This window comes from Toxorhynchites rutilus, chromosome 3 (genome assembly GCF_029784135.1).
Source record: "Toxorhynchites rutilus septentrionalis strain SRP chromosome 3, ASM2978413v1, whole genome shotgun sequence".
Taxonomy (NCBI): Eukaryota; Metazoa; Arthropoda; class Insecta; order Diptera; family Culicidae; genus Toxorhynchites; species Toxorhynchites rutilus.
This window is the reverse complement of record NC_073746.1, coordinates 332,953,092-332,967,149: the sequence shown is the minus strand read 5'-3', so window position 1 is coordinate 332,967,149 and position 14,058 is coordinate 332,953,092.

Genomic DNA, 14,058 nt, shown 5'->3' with positions numbered 1-14,058 from the left:
TCTGTAGGGCGCACCATTCAGCTTTAAAACTTCTAAACGACACGCTTACTATAACGGCGCCTTAAATCGGGTTTTTATGTAGCAATTGTACAAATGTGAATTAATTTAGAAAACAACGGAGTTGTTACCACGTTGAATGAAAACTGTACTTTGACTACTGAGAGTATTTAGAGAGTATTTTATTTATTTAAAAATAAAAAAAAAGTGAAATCGCTTACTTATAATATAGCAGCGAACCCGGCCTACCCCCAAGTGAGTAATATCCTAGCTATTAAAAACTACCAGTACAAGAGAAAAACTTATAGAAGCAGATCAAAGGGAAAAAAATAATTATTTCCTTTTTTGTGTTAAATGGCAAATCCAGCTGACCCAATTCTAGTTTTACAATATACATAAAAAGCTGACATCCAAATCTGATACTCATCAAAGATAGAAATTTATGTTATAGTCAATGTCGTATCAAAAACGACTTCCAGGTCATAACGACGAGTTACTCTTTTGAACCATTTTTAACAAATTATGATGATTCAAAGAACTTGTATATAGTATACAACGTTTGTAACATGTAACAATATTTGGTACTTGAAAATAGAACCAATTAATCTCTATAATAAGTAGCTGCAAATCATAAACCTTAAATTTGATACAAATATTAACTGAAACACATAGGAAAACGTTTTTAACCAAAAATCTTGACTCAAGCAAGTGATTTGCTCAAAGCTCAGCATGCGAGTTGTTGAAAAAATGATAACGTAATTAAGACTCATATGATTCGTATGAAATTGGACTACTTGGAAAGAAAGAAATTTTGGCTCTGAATATCTTGCAAAACACTAAAGAACAGTGTTGTCCAAGTATTTAGGATGCTTTAAAATGTACACCACATATGATGCTGAACAAAATACATTGATCACTTGAGTAAATTTGAAGTGTAGTGAGATGCTGAAGAAAGTTTTTTAAGTAAGTGATTTGATTAACGTTCAGCAAGTGAATTGCTGAATGGGCCAACATCAACTGTAAATTGGATGATGAAAAAAACATTTGAAGTATGGTATTGAGATGCTAAGTTTTTATCAAGTAATTTACTTAACGCTCAGCAAGTGGGGTCGAAATCAGAAGAAATATTTTCTTAAGCAATTGAATTGCCTAAAATTCACCAAGTGAATTGCTGAAAGAGACAATCTTCTTCTTCTTCTTCAATGGCACTAACGTTCCTAGAGGAACTTCGCCGTCTCAACGTAGTATTACTTGCGTCATTTTTATTAGTACTTAGTTGAGATTTCTATGCCAAATAACACGCCTTGAATGCATTCTGAGTGGCAAGCTCTAGAATACGCGTGATCACAGTGCAAGTCGGAGGAAATTTCTTTGACGAAAAATTCCCCCGACCAGAACGGGAATCGAACCCGAACACCCGGCATGTTAGTTATGACGCTAACCACTCGGCCAAGGGAGCACAAAAAAAGAAAGAGACAATATCAACCATAAATTAAATTATGAATGAAAACATTGCAATGTCGCAACACAGCATTAACGTAATTAACTACTCGAAAGGTTGTTAAAAGAATAGCTTCCGGCCTTAATTTAAAGAAATGGATGGAGACGATTGACTTTGTAAGAGTGAACCATAGTGAATTATGCCGATGAGAATTTTAGAGAAAAATTGCAGAGATGGCTAGTCGGACCATATATGTATAATTGTTACAAACAAAATCTTACAATGGTTGGAATTGCCATTTTGAAAATTGGATTAGTCAATATAACTATGACTTATAAAATTCGATTTAGTCAGATTCAAATGCAAGATTTGGTATTCATGCTTCCTGAAAGAATAACAATTATGCAATGGGAAAGTTATAGCTTTGCATTGAAAAACGAATTACATTTTCTCTGTTCCTAATGAACTTTTTTCATCAAATATTCAGCGTTCGATTCCAATGCTAAGCTAAGTTGAGTTGATCATCATTTTGCTGGTTAAACTCAAAACAAATATTTTTACTAACAATTAGCTTAAAATTGTAGAATTAATTTTTATAAATTTTCTTACTATTTATTTATCAAAATTAAATCTTAACCATATTATTTTTTTTTACTAATAACAACATAAAATTTTAAAAATAATGAATTACCTGATAAATAGATTACCTTGATAGGGTAAATTATGAAAATTTCAATGTTACTCGTTATATCTAATAGAATTAAACTATTTCTAAAAATTTCAAAAATGTTTGTCTACCATACAATTGAAACACAAATTTCTGCATTACTCGAGAATTAATCAAGCAAATGAAACCAAATTAGGCATATGGAAACTTTAGGGTGCAATAAATGTTTCTATGGTGGCTAGATACCCCTTCCCCCTCTTTTAGGGGTGGCTGCCATACAAATGAAACACAAATTTCTGCATTACTCGAGAATTAATCAAGCAAATAAATCCAAATTTGGCATGTAACGTAACGGAGAAACATGTTATTTGCAAGTGGTTGAAAAATCTTGAACGAGAATTGTGTCTGAAAATAATCTGATATTATAATGTCGAATTTTGGTAGAAGTACTAGGAATTTTATAGTCAAAGGTAATTTTAAAGGGTAGATTAGAAGATCAATCAATGAATAATTCTACGATTGGACCCATGAACAGCGCTTAGTAAGAAAACGTGGATGTGATAACGAAAAATAAATTTTGGGCGAGACGAAGTTTGCCGGGTCAGCTAGTAAGGAATAAAAATAGATTTTTTTTAATTTACCCTATCAAGATAAACTATTTATCAGACGAGTCATTTTTTTTAATGTTATATTATTATTATTGAAAAAATAATATGGTTCATTCATTTTAGAATTTTAAATTAAATTTTAAATAAAACTATCATGTATTGACAGCATAATTAGATTGTTAGTTCGAGAAATTCTCTGAACACTTGGTTTGAAAGCATTAACACTGTTTGGATACGTTGGAATGGTGGATTGTAATTTAGGGATCTTTCGTTCGGTTTCAATAGATATTTTGTTGAATGTAGGTGTCCAAACAGAATTACCACGGGTGTTGTTCGTATGTGGATCTACAAACTTGGTCTGGAAGCATTAACACTGTTTGGATATTTTGAAATGGTGGACTGTAATTTTGGGATCTTTCGTTCGGTTTCAATAGACCTTGTATCAAATATAGGTTTCCACATAGAATTACCACGGGTGGGGTTCGTATGTGGATCTACTAACTTGTTCTGGAAGCATTAACTCTGTTTGAATACGTTGAAATTGTGGACTGTAATTTTTGGATCTTATCATTTGTTATTATGTTATTGCCTACGTCGTAAAACTAAAGGTGGGACCAGAATGCCGCGCTATGCGTCGCGTTGCGACAATTGTGCTTTGACACTTCATTTTAAATATGTGTGTTTCCATTTAGTCGAACACAATAATGCGTTGCGTCATTGGCATCGTTGTACTAGACGCTAACATTTGTTCTAAACTGCTTGCGCCGAATTCGCGATGACAGTGGCATGGTGTCGACGTCTGGTGGCAACTTCAAATTAGGGCCATAATTTGGGTCCCAAACTAGTTAGTATAATCTCTGTCAGATTAGAAGACACGAAGCCGGTTTTTAAATTCTAAAATTTGAATGAAAATTTTCAAAATTTTCACATCGTGTTATTTGATTACTTGAAACACATGTTTCTGACTTTCATTCAACCATATGGCTAAACAATTCCAACATTGTTGCAGCATTTTTTCATCATAATACAGAGTTGTCTTCATAAACAATTTTCGTATGGGACTTTTTCACCATCTGCAAACCAAAATGTTTTTCTTTTAAATAGAATACTAGTTTGATGTAAAAGCTAATTTTCATTCATAATTTAAAATTTTGAAAACGTGTTCATTCCGACTGAAAATCATCTATTCTTTCACGCTCTCCTAAACTAGTAAATAAAGCTCAATGCCGGCAGCGCGAAAATGTCAATGTGTTGTTTTAAAAACATTCAACTGATCCGTGGACACAACAAGAACAAGATTTTCATACGAATTTTATTTTGTTTTTGTTTACATGAAAAGTGGAGACGCGAATGCTAGATTGTGACTGCAAATCAACAGACTGCGTCGGGCGAATGTTTTAGTACAATACGCAAGCAATGACAGCTGATGAGAAGCAACGCACAACGCGGCATTCTGTTTCTACCTTAAGAGATCGTGCGTAGGTCTTTATTTATTTATGCATATACTTTTATTACGATTACAATATATTGTACTTACCAATGTAATCCGAACTCCATCAGCTCACTATTCTTTCTATTATATGGCGCTCATAGGCTCCAAATCCTGGATATATTCGAGTTCCAGGCAGGATTTCCGATGCACATTTGATTTTTTCCTGTATAGACTTAATCTTTTGATTTAGGTCACCACATTTCTATTACTCGCAATTTTTTCTTAACATTCGCGTGAATGGGAAGGGAAAGCACGATTTCGCATGGATTTCTACTCACTGTCACATACTTAATGAGCTAGTAGTCCCTGCTTCACAGTCCGTTTTTTTTCTTTTCAGGCTCATTTTAAATTTCATATAATATACTTCTTTCACTTATCAAACTGAAAAATGGTGGACTGTAACTTTAGGATCTTTCGTACGGTTTCAATAAACCTTTTGTCGAATGTAGGTGTCCACACAGAATTACCACGGGTGGGGTTCGTATGTGGAACTACAAACTTGGTCTGGAAGGATTAACACTGTTTGAATACGTTGGAATGGTGGACTGTAATTTAGGGATCTTTCGTTCGGTTTCAATAGACCTTTTGCCGAATGTAGGTGTCCACACAGAATTACCACGGGTGGGGTTCGTATGTGGATCTACAAACTTGGACTGGAAGGATTAACACTGTTTGGATACGTAAAAATGGTGGACTGTAATTTTGGGATCTTTTGTTCGGTTTCAATAGACCTTTTGTCGAATGTAGGTGTCCACAGAGAATTACCACGGGTGGGGTTCGTATGTGGATCTACAAACTTGGTCTGGAAGCATTAACACTGTTTGGATACGTTTTATATTTTTTTGCTTGATATTATCGGTACAATATTTGGAATAAAACTGACTCTTGCTTAGCTGACGATGTTGCTTTTTATACCCGTCATTGGGCGAGCATACATGCTATATGTTTTCTTCTTTTCTTCGATTGCGCTCCGAACATACTCCCCCGATCGATACGACTTACGAACAGTGTTGCTTCATATACAGATTTTTCTGTAATGATACAAATTTCCAGCATGATTTTTGATCAAGAATCTGAATATAACGATTACAGATTATTCAAAATCCATGCAGATTTTATACAGATTTTGTAGCAATAATAATTTTTAAATATTTAATCATTTCACGCAACAATCTACAAACTCAATTAGACAATTCGAATAGTACTGAACTGAGCTATTTTTGCTGTTGTCAAATGTGTCAAATATAGTAGTGATGGAAATCATATTTTCTCGCAACACTAACTGTGTTCTATCCTGAATCGTACGTATGATAGTTGGAATGGTGGACTGTAATTTTGGGATCTTTCGTGTGGTTTCAATAGACTATTTGTCGAATGTAGGTGTTCACACAGAATTACCACGGGTGGGGTTCGTATGTGGACCTACAAACTTGGTCTGGAAGCATTAACACTGTTTTGATACGTTGGAATGGTGGACTGTAATTTTGGAATCTTTCGTTCGGTTTCAATAGACCTTTTGTCGAATGTAGGTGTCCACACAGAATTACCACGGGTGGGGTTCGTATGTGGATCTACAAACTTGGTCTGGAAGGATTAACAATGTTTGGATACGTTGGAATGGTGGACTGCAATTTTGGGATCTTTCGTTTGCTTTGCGCTCTGGTGGTGACATATCGAACATACTCCCCCGATCGATACGATTTACGAACAGTGTTGCCTCATGTACAGATTTTTCTGTAATGATACAAATTTTCAGCATGTTTTTTGACCAAGAATCTGAATATACCGATTACAGATTATTCAAAATCCATGCAGATTTTATACAGATTTTGTAACAATAATAATTTTTTAATATTTAATCATTTCACGCAACAATCTACAAACTCAATTAGACAACTCGCACAGTACTGAACTGAGCTATTTTTGATGTTGTCAAATGTGTCAAATATAGTAGTTATGGAAATCATATTTTTTCGAAACACTAACTGTGTTCTATCCTGAATTGTATGCAGGATAGTTGGAATGGTGGACTGTAATTTTGGGATCTTTCGTGTGGTTTCAATAGACTATTTGTCGAATGTAGATGTCCACACAGAATTACCACGGGTGGGGTTCGTATGTGGATCTACAAACTTGGTCTGGAAGGATTAACACTGTTTGAATACGTTGGATTGGTGGACTGTAATTTTGGGATCTTTCGTTCGGTTTCAATAGACCTTTTGTCGAATGTAGGTGTCCACACAGAATTACCACGGGTGGGGCTCGTATGTGGATCTACAAACTTGGTCTGGAAGGACTAACACTGTTTGTCGAATGTAGGTGTCCACACAGAATTACCACGGGTGGGGTTCGTATGTGGATCTACAAACTTGTTCTAGAAGGATTAACATTGTTTGGATACGTTGGAATGGTGGACTGCAATTTTGGGATCTTTCGTTTGCTTTGCGCTCTGGTGACATACCGAACATACTCCCCCGATCGATACGACTTACGAACAGTGTTGCCTCATGTACAGATTTTTCTGTAATGATACAAATTTTCAGCATGTTTTTTGACCAAGAATCTGAATATACCGATTACAGATTATTTAAAATCCGTGCAGATTTTATACAGATTTTGTAACAATAATAATTTTTTAATATTTAATCATTTCACGCAACAATCTACAAACTCCATTAGACAATTCGAACAGTACTGAACTGAGCTATTTTTGCTGTTGTCAAATGTGTCAAATATAGTAGTGATGGGAATCATATTTTCTCGCAACACTAACTGTGTTCTATCCTGAATCGTACGCAGGATAGTTGGAATGGTGGACTGTAATTTTAGGATCTTTTGTGGGGTTTCAATAGACTATTTGTCGAATGTAGGTATCCACACAGAATTACCACGGGTGGGGTTCATATGTGGACCTACAAACTTGGTCTGGAAGGATTAAGATTGTTTGAATACGTTGTAATGGGGGACAATAGACGATTTGTCGATTGTAGGTTTCCACACAGAAATACCACGGGTGGGGTTCGTATGTTGATCTACAAACTTGGTCTGGAAGGATTAACACTGTTTGGATACGTTGGAATGGTGGACTGTAATTTTGGAATCTTTCGTTCGGTTTCAATAGACCTTTTGTCGAATGTAGGTGTCCACACAGAATTACCACGGGTCGGGTTCAATCTTCAGACTTGGTCTGGAAGCATTAACACTGTTTGGATACGTTGGAATGATGGATTGTAATTTAGCGATCTTTCGTTCGGTTTCAATAGATCTATTGTCGAATGTAGGTGTCGAAACAGAATTACCACGGGTGGGATTAACACTGTTTGGATACGGATACGTTTGGATACGGATACGTAAAAATGGTGGACTGTAATTTTGGGATCTTTCGTTCGGTTTCAATAGACCTTTTGTCGAATGTAGGTGTCCACTCAGAATTACCACGAGTGGGGCTCGTATGTGGATCTACAAACTTGGTCTGGCATTATTACTGTTTTGATATGTTGGAATGATGGACTGTAATTTTGGAATCTTTCGTTCGGTTTCAATAGACTTTTTGTCGAATGTAGGTGTCCACACAGAATTACCACGGGTGGGGTTCGTATGTGGATCTACAAACTTAGTCTGGAAGGATTAATAATGTTTGGATACGTTGGAATGGTGGACTGCAATTTTGGGATCTTTCGTTTGGTTTCAATAGACCTTTTGTCGAATGTTGGTTGCCACACAGAATTACCACGGTTGGGGTTCAATCTACAGACTTGGCCTGGAAGCATTAACACTGTTTGGATACGTGGAATGGTGGATTGTAATTTAGGGATCTTTTGTTCGGTTTCCATAGATTTTTGTCGAATGTAGGCGTTCAAACAGAATTACCTCGGGTGGGGTTCGTATGTGGATCTACAAACTTGGTCTGGAAGCATTAACACTGTTTGAATACGTTGAAATTGTGGACTCTAATTTTTGGATCTTTCGTTCGGTTGTTGAGGAGATGTTATTGCCTACGTCGTAAAACTAAAAGATCGTGCGTAGGTCTTTATTTATTTATGCATATACTTTTATTACAATTACAATATATTGTACTTACCAATGTAACCCGAACTCCATCAGCTCACTATTCCTCCTATTATATGGTGCTCACAGGCTCCAAATCCTGGATATATTCGAGTTCCAGGCAGGATTTCCGATGCACATTTAATTTTTTTCCTGTATAAAATTAATCTTTTGATTTAAGTCATCACATTTTTATTACTCGCATTTTTTTCTTAACATTCGCGTGAATGGGAAGGGAAAGAAGTCGCACATTTTCGCACGGATTTCTACTCACTGTCACACACTTAATGAGCTAGTGGTCACTGCTTCATAGTCCATTTTTTTCTTTTCATGCTCATTTTAAATTTCATATAATATACTTCATTCACTTATCAATCTGTTAAACATCGCGTGAGCCATTTTAACCAGGTTCCCGCGCAACTTCTGGGACTGGCACACTAACTGTGTTATATCCTGAATCGGACGCAGGATAGTTGAAATGGTGGACTGTAACTTTAGGATCTTTCGTACGATTTCAATAAACCTTTTGTCGAATGTAGGTGTCCACACAGAATTACCACGGGTGGGATTCGTATGTGGATCTACAAACTTGGTCTGGAAGGATTAACACTATTTGAATACGTTGGAAAGGTGGACTGTAATTTTGGGATCTTTCGTTCGGTTTCAATAGACCTTTTGTCGAATGTAGGTGTCCACACAGAATTACCACGGGTGGGGTTCGTATGCGGATCTACAAACTTGGTCTGGCAGCATTAACACTGTTTGGATACGTTTTATATTGATTTGCTTGATATTATCGGTACAATGTTTGGAATAAAACTGACTCTTGCTTAGCTGACGATGCTGCTTTTTATACCCATCATTGGGCGAGCATACATGCTATATGTTTTCTTCTTTTCTTCGGTTGCGCTCCGGTGACATATCGAACATACTCCCCCGATCGATACGACTTACGAACAGTGTTGCCTCATATACAAATTTTTCTGTATTGATACTAATTTTCAGCATGTTTTTTGACCAAGAATCTGAATATAACGATTACAGATTATTCAAAATCCATGCAAATTTTATACAGATTTTGTAACAATAATAATTTTTAAATATTTATTCATTTCACGCAACAATCTACAAACTCAATTAGATAATTCGAACAGTACTGAACTGAGCTATTTTTGATGTTGTCAAATGTGTCAAATATAGTAGTGATGGAAATCATATTTTTTCGCAACATTAACTGTGTTCTATCCTGATTTGTACGCAGGATAGTTGGAATGGTGGACTGTAATTTTGGGACCTTTCGAGTGGTTTCAATAGACTATTTGTCGAATGTAGGTGTCCACACAGAATTACCACGGGTGGGGTTCGAATGTGGATCTACAAACTTGGTCTAGAAGGATTAACATTATTCGGATACGTTGGAATGGTTTTGGGATCTGTCGTTCGGTTTCAATAGACCTTTTGTCGAATGTAGGTGTCCACACAGAATTACCACGGGTGGGGTTCGTATGTGGATCTACAAACTTGGTCTGGAAGGATTAACACTGTTTGAATACGTTGGAATGGTGTATTGTAATTTTGGAATCTTTCGTTTGGTTTCAATAGATTTTTTGTCGAATGTAGGTGTCCAAATAGAATTACCACGGGTGGGGTTCGTATGTGGATCTACAAACTTGGTCTGGAAGTATTGTTTGAATACGTTGAAATTGTGGACTGTAATTGTCGGATCTTTCGTTCGGTTGTTGAGGAGATGTTATTGCCTACGTCGTAAAACTAAGAGATCGTGCTTCTTCTTCTTCTTTGTTTTTAAGAGGCTTTAAACTTTGCAGTTCATTCGCCTCTAGCCCAGTGAAGAGCCGCAATAAAACCAGTCCAGAGGGGACTGGCGAAAGGGAAACCAAAAAGGGATCCTTTGCTTCATAAGATATATAATATATGCTGTAAAGAAAAGTAAATATTTACTGATCCGAGGACCGAAGCAGAGACGAAGCACAAATAACCTAGACTCCAAGCGCAGGGCGTGTTCCAAAAACAAAAAAAACAAAGGCCCTTCTCAGGTGGATAGGAAGGAAAGGAGTGGAAAGGATTTGGGTGGGATTCAAAGGAATGGATTAGGGAGGAGTGACATGGATAGGAAAAGGGGAAGGAGTGGGATAGGTATGGCTTTTGAAATTGTAAATTAGTTAATTGGCATTTGTTAGTAATTTATTCATTTTTTTATATGTATATATATTTAATTTAATTTTATTTTACTTTATACATGTATACACATACACATATTTATATGTATTTAAAAAGTATTGAGTGTCAGGAATCGCCATCCATCCCACTGAGTGAAATGGAGGACAACTCCCGGCCTTTAGAGAAAATATAATATTAGACTAGGAACCGCCACTCACCCTACCATCTCCAAAAATAAGGTGAGAGTCAGTTTCCGGTCCTACGATTATGAAAGTTATTTAAAGAAATAATCCGATTAAATATAATATGAATAAGTGAAAGCCTGGAGACCGCCCTACGTCCCATCCCTCCTTAAATAAGGCGGGAGGTGGCTCCAGGTCTTTCGATTTATGAATTATTTTATGAAAAGTATGGTAAATAGTATCAAGAGATCGAAGGCTGGAGCCGCCGTCCATCCCACCTCCTTCAAAAATAAGGTGGACGGCAACTCCGGGCCGTTCGGTTTAACTGAAATAATATTAATTGATATAAAAATGCTGCAGATCAAAGGTTAAATTTATGTAATAGAAGGAATTATTTATTTGTTTTTATTATTACCCTTTGGAGGGCTGGAAACTTTCCTGGTGTGTGTGTGTTATTTGTGTTAGTGTTATTTTTATTTGGAGTGGAGTGGTATAGAGTGTTAGCATGTGATTGTTGATTGTTGTTATGTGGGTGTTTATTGTTGGTGTGTGTGTGTGTGTGTGTTGTTTCTTTCATTTATTTGATTTGTTTGTTCGTTCCTTGTCCGTTTCCGTTGAACTTCTTTGGTTTGCTTGTTTTCCTCATCAGAAGACTTATGTTCTTCAGAAGATATTCCTTTGTTCGAGATTTTCCTTTTATTTTTATTCCTAATTTCAATGTATTCCATTGGATTATCTGATTCCTCTTCGGTTTGCATGTCCTGTCTTTCCTCTTCAGATTCTATATTCTTTTGTTCCTCCATTTCTTCTTCTTCTGATTCTTCGGAATCTTCTTCAGATTCATCTATCGAGCTTTCCGTTTCATTGCCTGAAATAATGGATTGGCTATTATCCCGATTGGGTCTAGCGGAATTACATTGGCATTTGCATTGAGTGCAGCCATCTACTGTTGTTTGGATGGTATTAAATCTGTCCTGCAGCACACTGGAATAGGTTATTCCATTGTTCTGGAGGTCATACTTTTTCCTAGCTTCGTTGTGAGATATTCCCTCATCTACTCTTATTCTGGTTATGTTGTTTTCTCTTACCCATATTGGGCACGTCCTGTTGGATGAGGTATGATCACCCTTACAGTTGACGCAAAATACAGGGGATTTACAGATTTTGTTTCCGGAAATATTTATTTTGTGGTCTTTTCCACAGTTTTTGCAGAGTGGAGTATTTCGTCTGCACCGTTTTGTTGTGTGCCCAAAGCGGTAACACTTAAAACATTGCATGGGGTTCGGATAATAATTCCTAGTTCCTAAGAAATCAAAAATTTATATATTCAGGAACAACAGTTCCACGAATGGTCAGAATTAATGTTGGTGTGGCTATAATCGAATCATTATCTTTCCTGGTGATACGCTTTACCTCGATCACTTTTTGATCGGCCAGTTCTCTTAATAATTCATCTTCCTTTAAGTCTAGAACTTTACGACAGGTGACAACGCATTTGCGTTGATTTAGAGTCGGATGGTGAATAATTTCTATTGGGGTGTCGTCAATTCAAAAAAAAAAGCTTGTTAATTGAAAGTAAATTATCGATAACATCCTTTTCTCTTACTGAGAGTACATATTGAATTCGGTTTTTGTCGTCTCGTTGTGGTCTTGCACTTTCTAAGGATCCTGCCTTGGCAACTGTCTTGCTTACAAGAAAGGGGTTCGAGGGGAGGGTATCTTCCCCTGTGGCCCGTAATAGAAGAATTTCAAGATCACCACTCAGTGGGTCTGCCCATAATGGAGTGGTACGTTGGGTTGGTCTTCCACGGTAACGGTTTGTAGCCCGGCCTCCTGGAGGTCCGGAACTACTGGAAGCCATTTTTGTTGCCTAGCTACACCCCAGGTGTAGCCGGCGAAAAAGTCGTAAAATATTGATACACTTCCCTTATTTGGAATATATGTCCGTAAAAGCTCTTGTATGAAATCTAAAATTCAAGCACCTATATTTATAAAACAAAACTTGCCGATTGCCAGGAGAAACGTGAAGAAGAAGGGGTACTTCCCGATTTACACCTTCACTTCTAGCCTCTGAGGGCAATTTAGCACTACACTATTTTTTATTTGATCGTGATTTTTCTTTTTATTAACTAATGTGTTTCTATTATAATGAATATTCAGTTCAAAGAATCACCAAAAGCACTTAAAAACACCCGAAAAGCTCTACTCACTGTTGGAGGGATCCCCACAATCCGAAGAAAGATAGCGTTTGTGACGCCACCGATCGCGCCTTTTTCTTGTTGGAGTGCAAGGGAGCACCGCTAACAGCGGTTAAAATGCCCCGGATGAATGAAGATGCTCTGCTGTTTTCTCTGATGAACTGTGAATATAGAAAGAAATCGTTAGAATCGTAAAAATTAATTGTATTGAAATTTAATTTGTGGAATTAGCCTTGATACAGGCTGATTTATCGCATTTGAAAATATAGAGTATAAAAGCAGAAAACTTTATTTAAAAACTCTTTCGTAAGGCGCTAAAAACATGACCGTCTCGATCGAGTGTCAGTAGCACCGTGAGAGATCGTGCATAGGTCGTTATTTATTTATGCATTTCTGAATTTATGCATTATGCACTTTTATTACAATTACAATATATTGTACTCCATCAGCTCACTATTCTTCCTATTATATGGCGCTCACAGGCTCCAAATCCTGGATATATTCGAGTTCCAGGCAGGATATCCGATGCACATTTAATTTTTTTCCTGTATAGAATTAGTCTTGTGATTTAAGTCATCACATCTCTATTACTCGCATTTTTTCTTAACATTCGCGTGAATGGGAAGGGAAAGAAGTCGCACGTTTTCGCACGGATTTCTACTCACTGTTTGAATACTCACTGTCACACACTTAATGAGCTAGTGGTCACTGCTTCACAGTCCATTTTTTTCTTTTCATGCTCATTTTAAATTTCATATAATATACTTCTTTCACTTATCAATCTGTTAAACATCGCGTGAGCCATTTTAACCAGGTTCCCGCGTAACTTCTGGGACTGGCACACTAACTGATTCCTGAATCGGACGCAGGATAGTTGAAATGGTGAACTGTAACTTTAGGATCTTTCGTACGGTTTCAATAAACCTTTTGTCGAATGTAGGTGTCCACACAGAATTACCACGGGTGGGGTTCGTATGTGGATCTACAAACTTGGTCTGGAAGGATTAACACTGTTTGAATACGTTGGAAAGGTGGACTGTAATTTTGGGACCTTTCGTTCGGTTTCAATAGACCTTTTGTTGAATGTAGGTGCCCACACAGAATTACCACGGGTGGGGTTCGTATGTGGATCTACAAACTTGGTCTGGAAGCATTAACACTGTTTGGATAGGTTTTATATTTATTTGCTTGATATTATCGGTACAATGATTGAAATAAAACTAGCTCTTGCTTAGTAGACGATGCTGC